The 17,767-nt window shown below is 42.7% G+C and overlaps 1 protein-coding gene and 1 pseudogene across 2 annotated transcripts in view; both read right to left on the bottom strand.

The window, feature by feature from the left end:
* LOC127673838 (histocompatibility antigen 60b-like) overlaps positions 1–17,767 on the bottom strand; it is a 344,893-nt gene that overhangs the window by 284,509 nt on the left and 42,617 nt on the right. The gene's annotated exons all lie outside the window — the stretch shown is intronic.
* On the bottom strand, positions 2,300–3,227 carry LOC127673516 (sperm motility kinase X-like; annotated as a pseudogene).

Here is a 17,767-nt window from a genome sequence, read left to right as displayed (position 1 = left end):
AGCTCCTGTTTATGAAAGAGCAATTGAGATCTACTATTTGGAAGCTGTTCATGTACAGGAAAAGATTGAGACAGAGGCAAAGACTCACCAGGTGCTCCCTGTCCAAGTGCATGGATGGCAAGGAAAGAGGATGTGAGGTCAGCTCTCCAAGCCAATCTGGCTAGAGTATCTGAGAAGTCCTCCTTGGTTTTCTTCCAGTGGCTAGGACCAACACAGGACCCGAGAAATGAACTTTCTCAAAGCTGTGCATTGTGGATTGGGGAACATTGGGTTCTGTGATACTCTTCCTGCTCCAGAGTAGAATAAGACACACATCTCTTCTCTGATTGGGCAAAAAAATATATCTTTGCTATGAGAGCTTCTTGTTGATCAGGGGACAGCGGACAGTGCAGATACCAAATAAGAATGTGTTTCCTGACCGTAGAATGCTATAGGGCCATGTTGTTGAACTCAGCAGAAATCCCAGCAGGATTACTATGCCAGGAAGCTTGTTGCCTTGTATTCAAATTAGGGGAGACATTTGGCAGGACAGACCATCCATGTCAGTCACATGGCCTTCTGTGTGCCTCAATTTGTGACAGATACAGCATAGGGAGAGAGGACACAGGAGATGACATCTTACCAATGTGACAGTGGGAGAGACAGAGAATGCTTCCCAGAAGCCATCTCAAAGTATGTGCCAGACTGTTTACCTGAGCAAGAAAAAGTAATGTGCAAATACTCAAAAAATAAAATAGAAGTGATTTTGTGGATGCGTCTAGCTGAATGCTGACTCCAGGTAGAGACCAGAAGCTGGCATGAGGCAGGGCCACAGCAGGTTGCTGCCTGATCATAAGGGCCTCTAGTTCGACCCTGGGCCCAGCACTTATTACTCCTTCATGTGATGGCACCTGATGCTGAGAGAATTGTCCTGTTGCCAAGGTAAATGGTGCCCTGGAGAGAACAAGCAGAGAGAGGCAAGGGATGAGGAGCTAGAGGGCAGAATTGGCAGAGAGAGGGCACAGCTGCCTCTGGAGTCACTCCACTGCTGTGGATTTCATAAGTTTTGCTCTGAGTTGGGTCTGAGGACTCAAGCTGTGTAATCTGCAATGGCTTTTGCAGGGGGAATGGGGCTGGGTGGGGGTTTGTAAGAAGAGGATGCCCCCTAGAGGACTCCCACAGAGGCACTTCCAGGCCTCATTTTCAACCTAGGAACCCAACTGTGGCAGGAAGGATATGCTGACTAGGGAAAAGTTCTCTAAGGAAAGAAGTCTACTTCGTGAATAAGACCATATTCTCTCCATGAAACAGGGAGCAAAAGACAGAATGTTATCGTTAGAAGAACCTCTCATAGTTATCCAGGTTAGAGGAGAAGCCACAGTGCTACTCTTCCACAGAGGGCTTTGGGGGTTCTTTTGCACCTCAGCCCTTTCATCTGAGCAACACCCAGTGAAAAACTAGCCCTTTCTGCCTGAGGTTTTACCTGGATAAGACAGTGCTGGGGTGGACAGCTCTGTCTGTGAAGGAGGGGACTGTGGCCACACAGGCTCATGTATATCTGGCTTGGGTCTCCTGATGGACTGTCAGATTTTCAGCCAGGCTGACCCCCAACACATGACTCACAAGCTATGGAGCTGGGACTTGTCCTCATCAGGACTTCAAAGCAAAAAGACAGATGAGAGAGGCTCTTAGTGACTGTGAATCACAGAGAAATTATTGGACTGGCCCTGCAGATCCCTAACCCTCGGTCTCCCCCGCCCAGTGGTTCTCCAATAACTCTCTGCTTCCTTTCTCCATGCCCCATCTTCTCCTCTCCCTGCTTTGATCAGCTTCTCTGCTGTCCACTTTTGGTTCAGTAGGCATGAAGTAGCTCTATGGAATTCTTTCTTAAGTGGCAGATTGTTAAATTCCTAAGTTTGCCACAAGGGGGAAGACCCATCCTTTGTCACAAAGAACAAAAGTATGGATAAAATGAATAATGACTTGCACCAATGTGGTCCTGTCAAGGGTCCAATGATCCCCTTTTCTTGGAACCAATTTCTTACTGGAAACTTTACTTCCCTTTGGTGGTGTCAGGCAACTGCACGGGTTTCAGAGGCAGTACACGATTGTCTTCATTCCTTCCAGCAGTATGGTCAGTTATGAGAGCCTGCACCCCAAGGCTGGACATTGGTAGTGGGTTCTTCCTGAATGATGGCATCTTATTGAAGGATGGTCTTTTCCTGGGTGATGTCCTTTTCCTGTGTGAGAGTCTCTTTCTGCAGGTATCCCCAGTGGAGGACCCTCTGAGGGTTATACTCTTAGCTGCCTGTAGAGATCCTCAGACCTTCTCTTGGGTACTGCAGAAGGACATATGCCTGTCAGGCATATATCCAATGACTCGCTTGGTACTGACAATGCTAGGGCTCTGGGTGTCCGGGAACATCTGCGTGTAAGAAGGTGGTAAACATGCCTCACTGTCCAGATCATGGGGTGTCTCACAATTGGATTAGATGAACTGATCATCAGCAGTTTGATGATGACATTGAAATTATCAATGGAAACATGAGGAGAATGCTGAAGTTTGTTGTGATGATCTGCAGCCCCAAATCCACAAAAGATTTACCTAGGAAAGACAGGCTCCCAGTCACCATGAGGAACAGGAGTACCCCTAAACTCCAGATATCCATTGGGCAGCCCTCATGTTACTCTGCTTACAAGAGTTCTGGAACACAGCAGGGCAGTATGCTACAGAAATCTGCCCGCTTTTGCCTAGGGATTACTTCAGCAGTAAGGCCAAAATTAGACAGTGGTGGATCAAAATGTTGCTGGCCTTTCTGTACCTATGGGCAATGTGATTGTTGTGGCAGTACTGCACAGCATGTACGATCTGGACAAACATCCTTCAAGCCTAGCTCTCCTCTAAAGACCCCCTTCGATGAGGAGGTCTTGTAGCTCTCCCTCTGATGCATGCTCCATCACTATGTAGGTGGTCTCTCTCATCTGCACCATGTGAAATGACTTGACAATCTTAGGATGTCTAAGTGATTTCATATTCCTGACTTCCATGCAGATAATCGAGGTATACTTTGTGGGTGTTTTTGGCAAATTTTTACAGACACACAAGTCAATGTGGAAACATGGAAGGCCAGTTTGACCACTGAAAAGTTTCCTTCACCAAGGGTGGTCAGCACCTTATAGTTAGGGATAAAGATCTCTTTAATAGAGTAGCAGGCCTCCAGGTCCTACTCCATCATCAAACCTTTCATGATTTGGGTAGAACCAATTTTGCTATACAAAAAAATTAAAAAATAAAATAAAATTAAGTCAGGCCCCAAAAAATGTTTACAGCTAGATTCCTGTGTCAAAAGGACAAGAAAAAGGGAGAAATGTGTCAGATGATGTGGAGATCTTTGACACTGAGCTAGGACAAGAAAGTAGGCTCAAAATAACTACAGCCAAGGAATGAGAATTTTTTATCTTGATCATCTTGATAAGTCCCCAGACACAGTGATCACAGTGCCAGGAGCCATAATGGGACAAGCTAATATACTAGCAGATGATCATCCTGAAATGCCTGCCTCGGATTATTATACACTCTGTGACAGGTGAGCCCCCATTCAGCAAGGCTGTGGGGGACTGATTTTAGGAAAGATTCCTGCTATTTATATGCTTTTTCTGTTATTATTATATGTTTATAATAATCAATAAGTAGTAGCACATCCCTTTGGAGCATTTGAAGATGTACTGTCTTATAGTGATGCTATGTAGACAAACAGATGACTAAAGTTTTAATGATGATCCTATAACAATTCCTAAAATTATATCTGTGATTATTAAGTTCTTTTATAATGGGACTCCTACTTGGTCCTTTTCTAATAGCCAAACTGCAAGGAGAACTCTGCCACTCTCCCAAGTGTCACAAGTTAATTGCTCTTAGATGGCAAACAGACTTTCTCCTATTCAGAGCACATTCCAAGAGGTTGTAAAACAATTAAGCAAAGGTCATAAAAAGGGAACTAACAATTTATTATAGGTGTAGGACAGAAGATTACATATTGACTGGGTTTATGTATACAAAACTTTACTTATAACTTAGTTATGGTTTTAAACTTTCTACGAACCTGTAGAGAAGACATGTGATAGATGTTACTCTCTAGATAATTACTCCTAATGGATATGCATGTAAACATTCTCTATTGTAAACTTATATTTCAATTTATGACTTGGTATTTTGTGTGAACTTATGATGAACTTTGTAACATGTGATCATGCATTCTGAAAGATGTAGAAGTACTGAAGACAAAAGAGATAGGCACTACAACTATCACTACGACTACTACTACTACTACTACTACTACTCTCTCTCTCTCTCTCTCTCTCTCTCTCTCTCTTTCTCTCTCGTGCCTTATTCCTCCTCTCTCTCTCCCACTCTCTCTCATTTTTTACCTTTCTCTAATTAGAACTTTTCCCTTCCCCCGCTTAGGATCTTTCTGCTTTTCCCTCTTAGATAGCATTACATAGGAAAATATTTACAACTTAGTAATAAACTCATTAACCACTTCTTTTTTTAATTTTCTATATTCTTTGTTTACATTCCAAATGATTTCCCCTTTCCCAGTTCCCCCCTCCCCATATGTCCCATAAACCTTCTTCTCTCCATCCATTCTCCAATGACCTCCCTCCTTTTTCTCTGTCCTTATATTCCCTTACACTTCTAGATCAATCCTTTCCAGGATCAGGACCCTCTCCTTACTTCTTCATGGGAGTCATTTGTTATGCTAATTGTACCTTGGGTATTCAGAGCTTCTGGGCTAATTAATATCCACTTAATCAGAGATTGCATTCCATGTGTATTCTTTTGTGATTGGGTTACCTCACTTAGGATATTTTCCAGTTCCAACCATTTGCCTAAAAATTTCATGAATTCATTGTTTTTAATTGCTGAGTAGTATTCCATTGTGTAAATATACCACATTTTCTGTATCCATTCCTCCATTGAGGGACATCTTCTTTCCAGCTTCTGGCTATTATAAATAAGGCTGCTATGAACATAATGAAGCATGTGTCCTTATTGCATGCCAGGGAATACTTTGGGTATATGCTCAGAAGAGGTATAGCAGGGTCCTCCAGAAGTGTCATGTCCAGTTTTTGAGGAACCGCCAGACTGATTTCCAGAATGATTGTACCATCTTACAATCCCACCAGCAGTGGAGGAGTGTTCCTCTTTCTCCACATCCTTGCCAACACCTTCTGTCTCCTGAGTTTTTAACCTTAGCCATTCTGACTGGTGTAAGGTGAAATCTCAGGGTTTGCATTTCCCTAATGGCTAATGATGTTGAGCATTTCTTAAGGTGCTTCTTGGCCATCCAAATTTCTTCAGGTGAAAATTCTTTGTTTAGATCTGTACCCCATTTTTAATAAGGTTATTTGGTTTCCTGGGGTCTAACTTCTTGAGTTCTTTGTATATATTGGATATTAGCCCTCTATCAGAGGTAGGGTTGGTGAAGATCTTTTCCCAATTTGTTGGTTGCCATTTTGTCCTTTTGACAGTGTCCTTTGCCTTACAGAAACTTTGTAATTTTATGAGGTCCCATTTGTCAATTCTTGATCTTAGAGCATAAGCTATTAGTGTTCTGTTCAGGAACTTTCCCCCTGTGCCCATGTCCTCAAGGGTTTTCCCCAGTTTCTTTTCTATTAGTTTCAGTATGTCTGGTTTTACATGGAGATCCTTGATCCACTTGGAGTTGAGCTTAGTACAAGGAGATAAGAATGGATCAATTCACATTCTTCTGCATGCTGACCTCCAGTTGAACCAGCACCATTTGTTGAAAAGGCTATCTTTTTTCCACTGAATGTTTTCTGCTCCTTTGTCAAAGATCAAGTGACCATAGGTGTGTGGATTCATTTCTGGGTCTTCAATTCTATTCCATTGGTCCACTTGCCTGTCACTCTGCCAGTACCATGCAGTTTTTAACTCTATTGTTCTGTAGTATTGCTTGAGGTCTGGGATACTGATTCCCCCAGAAGTTCTTTTACTGTTGAGAATAGTTTTAGCTATCCTGGGTTTTTTGTTATTCCAGATAAATTTGAGAATTGCTTTTTCTAACTCTGTGAAGAACTGTGTTGGGATTTTGATAGGGATTGCATTGAATCTGTAGATTGCCTTTGGCAAGATGGCCATTTTAACTATATTAATCCTGCCAATCCACAAGCATGGAAGATTTGTCCATTTTCTGAGGTCTTCAATTTCCTTCTTCAGAGACCTGAAGTTCTTGTCGTATAGATCTTTCACTTGTTTGGTTAGAGTCACACCAAGATACTTTATATTGTTTGTAGCTATTGTGAAGGGTGTCATTTCCCTAACTTCTTTATCAGCCTGCTTATCCTTTGAGTATAGGAAGGCAACTGATTTACTTAAGTTGATTTTATAGCCAGCCACTTTGCTGAAGTTGTTTGTCGGCTGTAGGAGTTCTCTGGTGGAGTTTTTGGGATCACTTAAGTATACTATCATATCATCTGCAAATAGTGATAATCTGACTTCTTCCTTTCCAATTTCTATCCCTTTGACCTCCTTATGTTGTCTAATTGCTCTAGCTAGAACTTCAAGTACTATATTGAAAAGATATGGAGAAAGAGGGCAGTCTTGTCTAGTCCCTGATTTGAGTGGGATTGCTTCAAGTTTCTCTCCATTTAGTTTGATGTTGGCTACCAGTTTGTTGTATATTGCTTTAACTATCATTAACCACTTTTTTAAGCATCCTATTTTTTTCTCCCTGCGAAGACTTCTGACTAGCAAGCTGAAAGTTAGAGCCCAGAAGTTCCTGATGAGATAGAACAAAGACCACATTGCTTAATCCTCTGCTGTTAGGCTACAGGTGTTAATCACCTAAGCCAGCAGTCTTTCACCCTCAGAAAGAACAAGAAAGTTTCTCGGACATTTTAGAAATTATCAGCATTTTTAGTACAGTTAGAAAGCCCTGAAACCCTCAGCCTTCAAAGCCATCATCACCAGAGTGCTACTCCATGTCTCCACAATTACCCTCGCCAGACCGGGAAGCTCCCAGCCGCCAGCAATCACAGGACTTTTGTGTATGCCTTGTTAGTTCCTTGACCTAGAACTGACCCTATTTTTTGCATGTACTTCATATGGTGTAAAGGCAGCATGGGAAAAACTAAACATGCTCTAGCTGGAGTCATACTATAGTGTTGTCTAATTGTCTTTTCTTTCTTTAATCACCATTCACTCTGTTGAGACCTTGTTGACTGACTCAGTGGGCTTAGTCAAAGCAACCTAGTCAGGTACTTTGAATGCTTGGGAAGAGAAGAACAAAGCACCTCATAGAGCAGTAGTCAAGGATGATATTCTCTCTTAATAAAATGTTCATTGTCACCTGGAAATAAAACATGTCTACACATTCCACACTATGCACTGGCTAGCAATTCTATCAGACAAACCATCACACAATGAAAGAGAGACACAGGTACTGTCCAGAAATGGGCAACAAAACCCTACGTGTGATGTCTCTAATCAGATATTTGATTTTTGAAAGTCACAGAGGAAAGATCCTCCTTCCTCATCAGCACAGGAACCTGAAAAGGGGTTTGTTGATGGACAATGAAGGATTTGCTCCCCACTGCCTCTCTTCTAACAGATGAAAGGATTAGGATTGGAGGATGGAGTTTTATTCAAACCTAAGCTTAGAAATTTGGGAAGACTCCTTGTAGGTAAAAAGTTCCCTGTTTTTCACTGCCTAGCCTATCCAGTCCTTGAGTTTACAGTTCATTGAAAGTCTGTGTCTCATAAAGTACAGTGGAGATAGAAAAAAATGCAAATTTAAACTCTCAGCTTCACACATGCATGCCCAACACTGTGAATTTATAGTGCACTAATATCACCAAACATGCACACACCTCTATACCCACATGCTAGACTGATGACATATGCTGGTAATCAAATTGCCAAGGAAGTGGAGGCAAGAAAATGAGGAAATTGAAGCCAGCCTCATTACAGAGTGAGTTGAAAACCAGCCTTGGCTACATGAAACTCCAACAAGTAAAAGAAAAAGGAAGGAAGGAAAGAAGAAAGGAAGGAAGGAAAGATGGAAAGAAGGAAAGAAAGAAGAAAGAAAGAAAGAAAGAAAGAAAGAAAGAAAGAAAGAAAGAAAGAAAGAAAGAAGAGAAAGAGAGAAAGGAAGGAAGGAAGGAAAGATGGAAAGAAAGAAGTGAAAAGAAAGGAAAGTAAGAAGTGAAAAGAAAGGAAACAAAGAAATTGGAATACAGGATAAAAACCCTTCTATATAAGTCACTTACATTTCCTAAATATTTACTTTTCTAATTTTCAGGTTTCAATTCATCACTGAAGGAAGTTATAGTGGTTTGAACTGGAATGATCCCATAGACACATGCATTTGAATTCTTGGTCAACAGGGAGTGACATCACTCTTAGGAGGTGTGGCCTTGTTGGAGTAGGTATGTCTTAGTTAGAAGAACTATGTCACAGCTTTGAGGTTTCGAATGTTCAATCCAGCTCCTATGTCTCTCTCTTCTTGCTGCCTGCTGATCTAGATGTGGGACTCTCTGCTACTCTTCAAAGCCGTGCTCTTCACCATGTCTGAACCTCTGACCTGTAAGCCAGCCCCAATTAAGTGTTCTCCTCTACATGAGTTACAGTGGCCATCATGTCTCTTCACAGAAATGGAGCACTGACTAAGCTAGAAAACCAGACAGGATCTCGGGAACTTGGAGGCAGAGGTCATTGAAAAATATTTCTTACTGGCTTGAATTATTTGTCTTGCTCTCTCTGCTTTCTTATAGAACACAGGATCACCCGCCTAGAAGTGGCTCCATCCACAGTGGGTTGCACATCAATCACATCAGTCAAGATGTGATTTCTTTTCTTTTCTTTCCCACAGGCCAGTCTGATGGAAACAAATTCCTCATTTGGTGTTTCCTCTTCTCACAGGACTCTAGCTGATGTTAGATTGACAAAAACTAACCAGAACAGACATTACCTTTTGTCAACTCTTAATGGGATCCAGTGTCCTCTTCTGGTGTACCTAAGATTGAGTAACTGTGTACTCACATACACTAAATAAGTAAATCTTAAAACAAACAAACAAAAAAACCAAGACTTGCTGTGCTTACTCTCCTTTAAGAAACTTACCTTTTCTTGTTGTTTTCTTGATATGTTAATGTGTGTGGCTATTACTGTGTGACTGGGTGTGTTGGGAGGCAGTCTTAGGAGGTGGAGGCCAGAAGACAATGTGTATAGTTCTCCGTGCATGTCCTCTGTTTAAAAAGTTTATTTTTCCTTTTTTTTCTTTTTTCTTTTCTTTTCTTTCTTTTTTCTTTCTTCTCTCTCTCTCTCTCTCTCTCTCTCTCTCTCTCTCTCTCTCTCTCTCTCTCTCTCTTCTTTCTTTTTGAGGCAGAGTTTCTCTTGTCATAACTCTAGATGTCCTGGACCTCACTCTGAAGCAACTGGCCTCAATCTGAGAGAGTCACCTGCCTAAGCATCAGTATCCCCTAATGCTGGAATTAATGGTTTCATGGCTGCCTGGCTGAGTCAGGATTTCTCTGTGAAGCCCTGGATGTCCTGGAATTGTCTATGTAAACCAGGCTGGCCTGGAACTAACAAATATTCACTGCTTCTGACATTTAAGTTCTAGGATTAAAGGCAAGCACCACCTCTGCCACAGCATATCTAACATTTTTAATGTGAGTTCTGGGCTTCAAACTCAGCAAGGGACGCCTTTCACTAGCAGGGCATGGGCTATCTCTCTCCTTTTCTTTCTGTATTTAGGTTTTGTCTTCAGACAGAGTCTCATATAGCCCAGCAGACTTTGACCTCACCTTGTCTGTTAAAGGTCCTTCAACTATTATTGGAAATAAGATAGTGAATGTAAGAGAGTAGTGATAACTAAGTAGTTTTAAATAAACAATGCAGAAATATACAGAAAGGGAACTGCGGCATAGAGAAAAGGCATGGATGCCAAGGTGTTGATTTGGCACAAGACTATGTATTTTTTAGAAACATATAAGGACAAAAACCTTAATGAATAAAAAAAAAAAATGAGACTTAAGACCGGCCACTTGTGATTGCTGACTTCCCTATCCAAACCTGGATAAGAAACTAGGTCTACTACTTGCAACTTTCTGAATCAAAGAAAGGTTTTTCTATAATTCTGATGGATTCTACATCACCTCATTCTATAAATGAACCAAGCAATCTATGTCATACACTTGATCAGCAGCTAGCTGAGCCTTCTGCTGAGTCCAGGCCTTGAGGGAGGTGGGCTGAGTTGCACTGTGTGTTTGCTGATGGGGGCCTCCCAGGACTTGGGCCATGCCCTGTCCCAGGAGCTGGCCCAGTTGCTGTTGTCCAGTTCTGTGCTGATCCTAAGGGAAGGTAGTGACCTGGTGCCATGGCTTCTGAATGCAGAGCTGGTGCACAGCAGCCTGGCCTGCGAGTGGTGCTGGTAGCTCCAGATCTGGGCTGCCAGGCCAGGAAACAGGAGTTTCTGTGTAGATGCATGAGATCCCTGGGCTTTAGGGTCTGCAGGGCCTGCTGCTAATCACAACGCAGGTGAGACTCCTAGCAAGACCAGGGCTGCAAGCTCTCACCTCATTGCCTTTTGGTTAGGTGGATGCTTAGTCCTCAAATCCAAAGTTCAGGAGGAGAAAGGACGTACTAGTGTCACTGCAGCGTTAGTCTAACCAGGTTGTCTAAAGTGCCTTAATTTGTGCCTCATGGCTGGTGTGTGAGTCACAACATCTGTTTTTATAAAGAGCATTCATGATTACTCTTAGGGATGTCTGCACAGCTGGAGCTATAGGGAGTAACTGGAGAAGGCTGTGGGAGCAGAGCCCAAGCTGCCTCTTCAGTTTGTTCCGTCAGGCGCTCTCAGGGACAATTCCAATGTCTTCCTGAATGTGAAGGACCTAGTTAAGGTGAACAACTACCTCAGGTACCTTCAACGCTGTCCCAGATATCCCTGGCCTTAGCAAGACTGTTGTTAACATCTCATCTCTGTGTGCCCTGATACTTTTCAAGGACTAGGAGCTGTATGATGTAGGGAAGGCTGCCTGAGACATGGTGTAGCAGATCCTTGAAGGTGAGGAACCCAGCATGAGGGAGCTGAGCTATACCTAGGACAGGTGGCTGATACTGACATGGATGCTCCCAGATCTTCCTGATACCTTTCTTGGGGATGGGCTAGGAGGGGAGTCTGGTCTATATTCTCAGTAAAGAATCAAAAGAATATAGTTGTATTAGTGAGGGTTCTCTAGAGTCACAGAATGTATGGGTAGTCTCTCTATAGTTAGGGAATTTATTGATGGCTTACAGCTTGTAGTCCAACTCCCCAGCAATGGTCAGCAGCAGCTGTGGATGGAAGTCCAAGGATTTAGCAGTTGCTCAGTCCCACGAGGCAGGCAAGGAAGAAGTGTGAGTCTACTTCCAATGTCCTTATATTGGTCTCTAGCAGAGGGTGTGGCCCAGATTAAAGGCTGTAGGTCTCCATCAGAGGCTGTGGCCCAGATTAAAGGCATGTGCCATCAAGACTTTAATCCCAGATGACCTTGAACTCGGAGATCTCTATGTCTTGATCTTCTGGAATTCATAGCCACTATGCTTCAAGATCTTCATGCCAAGATCCAGGTCAGAAACTTGTATCTCTGAGCCTCCAGATTAGGATCATAGGTGAGCCTTCCAATTCTTGATTGTACTTCATTCCAGACATAGTCAAGTTGAAAACCAGGAATAGCCACTACAATAGTGTTCCTCTCACAAGTCCTGGGTCCTCACTTCACAGGAAAAACACTGACTCACAAGAATTTGGAGCAGTCAGGGGCAGAGGAACTAAGCCTTATGAGTTTCCTGATTAGCTTGCAGCATAAACACTCATACACATAAAAAGGAATTAAAATTTTGAAAAAAAATGCTTAGCTGTCTGATTTTCTCTCTCAAGGGACACATACTATTCCTTTCATGTATCCTCAGGTACCAGCAAATCTGTACAGAGGTTGGACATAAAAAATGTTCAAATCTAAGCAAACAGACATTGTTGAGTGGTGAGCATCTCAGGCTGAGCTCTGCTGGAACACTGAACGGAATGCAGAAAATCTCCTCTGATGAATAAGATAGGGGCCATGCTCTTAGGGAAATTAAAAGGTATTTGGTTTTCTGAGACCATCTCTTTTCTGACCAGCCTAACAAGATGCCACCATGTCTTTCTTCTAAACTTGAGATTTTAGTGATAGAAGGTAGCAACATTTGATAGACTGTGTGAGCAACTAAGGGGTGAGATGCAGTTGTCTGTATCTCTTTGAACTAGGACAAGATCATGGAGACACAAAAGCAAAATGGTCTGTCTAATGCCCACGTAAGGCAGAACCAGAACTCACGCTGGCTTCTAACTTCTCCATCTATGCTGGGTCTCTTCATGTTATCTAATCAGTGCACTATACACACATGCATGATACTTCTTGTCTCACCATCCAGATCACCTGCTGGAGTTCAGCCTAGGCTCCTTCAGACAGCAGTGATCACATGTAAACTACAGACAGGAGGGGATCCAGTTCTAGAAGGGTCCAGAGTTAAGTTAGCCATCTGGAGATTGTCCCAGGTATCAGGAGGAACTGAGAAGCTGCCCCTCAGAGCCTGAAGACAGACAGAGAGGCCAGCCTAGTTTTCATTTCAGTCTCTGGAAGAATGTTCTAAGAGATTTCCAAAGACTGAAAAATCTCTTTGGAAAGATAGCAAAAATTTCCCCAGAGATGGTCAAGAAGATAAAACTGGGCATGATAGAGCTCTTGAGGCATAGGTACAGGAGTTCAAAGTCAGCCTTGGATTGACAAAAGGTTAGAGGCCAGAATGGGCTACAAGAGAGCAAGAGGAACAGGGCAGAAGACAGGCTAGAGGACATTCAAATGTTCTTCCAGTCCTTGTGTTACATAATTTTTCTGCCCCAAAAACACCATCAAAATTTGGGAGGCTTCACAATTCCATTAGCAGAAAGGAGATGTTTTCTAGAAATGCAAGGAAATGTAACAAAGCTTGTTAGAAAGTGACAGCTTGCTCTTGCTCTCTCTCCTCTGTCTCTCTATCTCTGCCTCTCCATCTCTGTCTCTCTGTCTCTCCATCTCTGTGTCTCTCTGTCTCTGTCTCTTTCTCTGTCTTTCCATCACTGTCTCTCTCTGTGTGCCTGTCTCTCTCTCTGTCTCTGTCTCTCTGTCTCTCTGTCTCTCTGTCTCTCTCTCTCTCTCTCTCTCTCTCTCTCTGTGTGTGTGTGTGTGTGTGTGTGTGTGTGTGTGGTTGGTGTTTTGCCTGAATGTCTATCTCATGGATTCACTAACTGCCAAGGCCAGAAGAGGGCAGTATATCGATTGTAACTGGTGTCACTGATGGTTGTTAGCTGCCTTGGTACTGCGAATCAAATCCCAGTTTCTACAAGAACAAAAAATATACTTAAGAGAGGTTCTCAAAAGGCGTGGATGAGGGGCTCAGTTGGTAAAATGCTCAGTGTACAAGCAGGAGGCCCTAAGATCAAATCCCCAGTGAAGAGATGAGTGTAGGGGATTGGAGAGAAAGTTGGCTCTCTCTTAAGTATGGTCTTACATGGTAAAGTGTGATCAGCAATTTGCACTAATGTGGCATGGAGGCACACTCCTGTGGAGTCATGCTAGGAAGGCCTAAATGATGATGTGAGCAAGTGACCTTCCCAGTTACCAGACAGGGGCACCCTAGAGTTACGGATCTCCAATAGGATTGCATCTCAATGACCTGGTGTACCACCAAGATAGACATGGGACTGGAAGCTCTTGGACAGCATGCTGGAGAAATAGGTGGAGAAATAGGTGTCTTATATTCTGACTGTTAAGTACTTTCTGCTTAGGCAGGACTGGATTCTAGGATTTGTATTTACTAAACACTGCTTAAAGAAGTTATATCCCAGGACTTTTAACCTGACCCAGGCCACCAGAGCCATTCGCTGAGGTTTACTGAGAGTGAGTGAATGGTTAACAGAGTGAACCCCATGCAAATAAGAGGACAGATGCAGTGTGTTCTAGAAGGAAATTTGCTGTGAGCCTCCAGACACAGAGGACTTTGATACAGGACATAGAATTGGACTCTGGTGTGACTTTAAAAAAGATGGTCTCCAAGCTTTCTATTCTATGCTAGTTCTGAGTTTTAAAAGCTGCTGGCTAATGTGACCAATGCCTGTAGCCTAACACCTAGGGGACTAAGTAATGTAGCCTTTGTCCTAGCTCAGCAGGAACAGCATGGATCTAACTTTAAAACTGTAGGTGCTAGTTGCAGGGAGAAAAAGTGACACTTGGAAAAGTGATTTTAGCTTTTATTTCTAAGTTGTAAAAAGTTTCCTATGAAAGCTCTCTAAGAAAAATGGGGTGAGTGTTCTGGAAAGACTCAGTGCAAGAGTATAGGGGAATACCAGAACAGGGAAATGGGAAGGGGTAGATGGAGGAACAGGGGGAGGGAAGAGGACTTATGGGACTTTCAGGGAGTGGGGACCCAGAAAAGGGGAAATCATGTGAAATGTAAATAAAAAATTTATCAATAAAAAAAAAGAAAAAAGAAAGAAAAAGGGGGAAATAGAGTGTTCCTCAGTCCTTCTATAACTGAGGACCTCTTTTTCTTTGTATTTTTGTTACAAAGATCAGAGACTGCATCACTCAGAACAAGGCAGGCAGTATCCCACAAACACATTATTGTTGTTGTTGTTGTTGTTGTTGTTATTTCTATATTCTTTGTTTGCATTCTGAATGATTTTCCCTTTCCCGGTCCCCCCACCCCATTAAGTCCCATAAGCTCTCTTCCCTCCGCCCATTCCCCAATCAACCCCCTCCCACTCCTGTCTTGGCAATCCCCTACAACGCTGCATCAAGACTTTCCAGGACCCAGGCCCTCTCCTTCCTTCTTCTTGGGAATGATTTGATATGTGGTTTGTGTTTTGGGTATTCTGAGCTTCTGGGCTAATATCCACTTATCAGTGACTGCATTCCATGTGTGCTTTTTTTGTGAATGAGTTACCTCACTTAGGATGATATTTTCCAGTTCCACCCATTTGCCTAAGAATTTCATGCATTCATTGTTTTTAATTGCTGAGTAGTCTTCCATTGTGTAAATATACCACAGTTTCTGTATCCATTCCTCCGTTGAGGGACATCTGGGTTCTTGCCAGCTTCTCGCTATTTGGCGGGAGGAGGAGAGACAGAAGGATCACTGGCTGCCTGCTGGTTTCCAGCCTAGCCAAGAGCAAGGCAGGCTCCGGGTGAGTTCAGGGTGAGATCCTGACTCAAAGGAGGAAAGCAGACAGAGGACACCTGCAGCCTCTTCCTCCGCCTGTGCAGGCTTACACACTGCACACAAATACACCTCCTCACTCACTGCACACAAATACACCTCCTCACACACTGCACACAAATACACCTCCTCACACACTGCACACAAATACACCTCCTCACACACTGCACACAAATACTCCTCCTCACACACTGCACACAAATACTCCTCCTCACTCACTGCACACAAATACACCTCCTCACACACTGCACACAAATACACCTCCTCACACACTGCACACAAATACACCTCCTCACACACTGCACACAAATACACCTCCTCACACACTGCACACAAATACACCTCCTCACACACTGCACACAAATACACCTCCTCACACATTGCACACAAATACACCTCCTCACTCATTTGACAAAGAAGACTGAAGACTGTGAATGTTTTGAGAGCTGGATCAGTATAAAGGAGAAGATATGGGGAAGGAGAAGGGGAAAATTAAAAACACATCATAGGAACCCCATGGAATAAAAAAAGAGAGAAACTCTGAAGAAAGAGAAAGAAAAGCGAAATATTGGAGGTTGGAGAGATGGTTTTCTAGAGGACCAGAAATTGTTACCCAGCACCCACATCGGATGGCTCGAAATGACCTGTACTTCCAACTCCAAAGTGTCTGTCACCTCTGGCCTCTGACGTGCATGAGTGATTTAAAATACATTTACAAAACAAAAATACATAATATTTCATTGACTCAATATAATTACATTGAACACTGTATACTGGAACAATGATTCAAGTAAGACTTACCTTCCTGTTGGAAACAACAGATGCCAGGAGCCAGGAGGCATGGTGGAACACACCTGTAATTCAGTTCCCATTTTTCTTTTCTATTTTTCATAGTTTGGTTCTGGTTTTAGTTTTTATTACTTTGTTTTGTTTTTCAGGAAGAGGTTTCTCGATGTCACCCTGGCTATACTCACTTTGGCATGTAGATCATGTTGGCTTCAAACTTAGAGAGCTCTGCCTACCTCTGCTTCCCATGTGCTGGGATTAAGGTGTGAGCCAAGGAGCCCAGATACCCCTGGAAGACAGAGGCGTCAGATACCCTGGAGTTACTGTTACAAGCTATGATCTTGTAAGTGGGCCTTCTGAAAGAGTAGTATGTTCTTTTAACTCCAGAAACTGCTTTTGTTTTTGTTTTGTGGTTGTTGTTTTTGTTTTGTTTTTATTTTTGTTTTGTTTTGTTTTATTGAGACATTAGCCTCAATTCACTAGACAGCTGGGGATGACCTTGACTCCTGATTCTGGTTATTCTAACGTCTCAGTGCCAGAATTAGAGGAAGGTGCTGACAAATCTAGTTTTCCATGTGATGTGGATGGAGCCTAGGGATCTACATATGCTAAGAAAACATGGTTTCTGCTGAGCTGCACCTCACCGCATTTGCTTGTTCTGAAAAAGAACTTTATTGGCATTTGTTTATATTTGTATTTTAGAAAGGATTTCATTGTATAGATTGGCGTCCCCAACTCCATTTTTTGAGGAAGCTGGCCTTGACCTCACAGAGAAATCTGCCTGCCTCTGCCTCCTGAATATTGATTTTAAAGATGTGGGCTACTACATCTAGTCTTGGCACTGTTTTACACTATTCAAAAATATGGGTCACGTTACCTCTGCCAGTTTAACCCTCTATTTACCTTTCATAAGAATTTTCTTGACTTTCACGTCCCAGTTCCCTTGCTGGGAATATTCAAGAAGCTGAACTTCCAAGGAGGCACCTGTTACGGTGCCAAGCAGCGCCGAACAAGGGACTGGAAAATGAACAGCCAGAGACATTCTATGGAAAAGAGAACAAACAACACATTATTTTTAAACCTCTCAAATGCAAAGAAGCAAGAGGTTTCTTTTCCCTCTCTTCTTTCTCCCAAATGGAAATCCTCTCAAAACAACAACCTTCAACCCAAAATGCCAGAAAATCTGCCATCCACTGCATTCGCTGAAAACAGCTAACCGCCACCACACACCCAGGAGCCCAATGGTTAAAAAAACAACAACAGGTGATCTATTTCCCACCCTCCTGTTTCAAAAATCAGTTTATCCTGAAAAGTAGTTTCTGAGTCTGGTGAGCATCCCCCTCCCTACTCTCAATTACGAGAGAAACTGCTCTCAGACTCTTCTGTATGTGCTGCTGGGTTGTCGGGCACTACAGAGGATCTGAGGCTCTTTAAAGGCTTGCTCTGACCTTCAAGATAAAACTGAATTTCAATTCTTTCATTTCCCTCTGCAGGTTTAATTCAGGCTTTTTTTTTTTTTTTTTTTTTTTTACACTTTTATAGTTGTTTGAATAGAAATGCCCACCATATGCAACCCAGCACTTGGGATGCAGAGGCAGGCAGATATGTATAAATTCAAGGCCAGCGTGACCTACAGAGTGAGTTCCAAGACAGTTAGCCAAGGCTATACAAGGGAAACTCTCTCTTGAAATCCCCCTG

Source organism: Apodemus sylvaticus, chromosome 23, assembly GCF_947179515.1.
Source record: "Apodemus sylvaticus chromosome 23, mApoSyl1.1, whole genome shotgun sequence".
Lineage (NCBI taxonomy): Eukaryota > Metazoa > Chordata > Mammalia > Rodentia > Muridae > Apodemus > Apodemus sylvaticus.
This window is presented reverse-complemented; position numbering and strand designations above follow the sequence as displayed.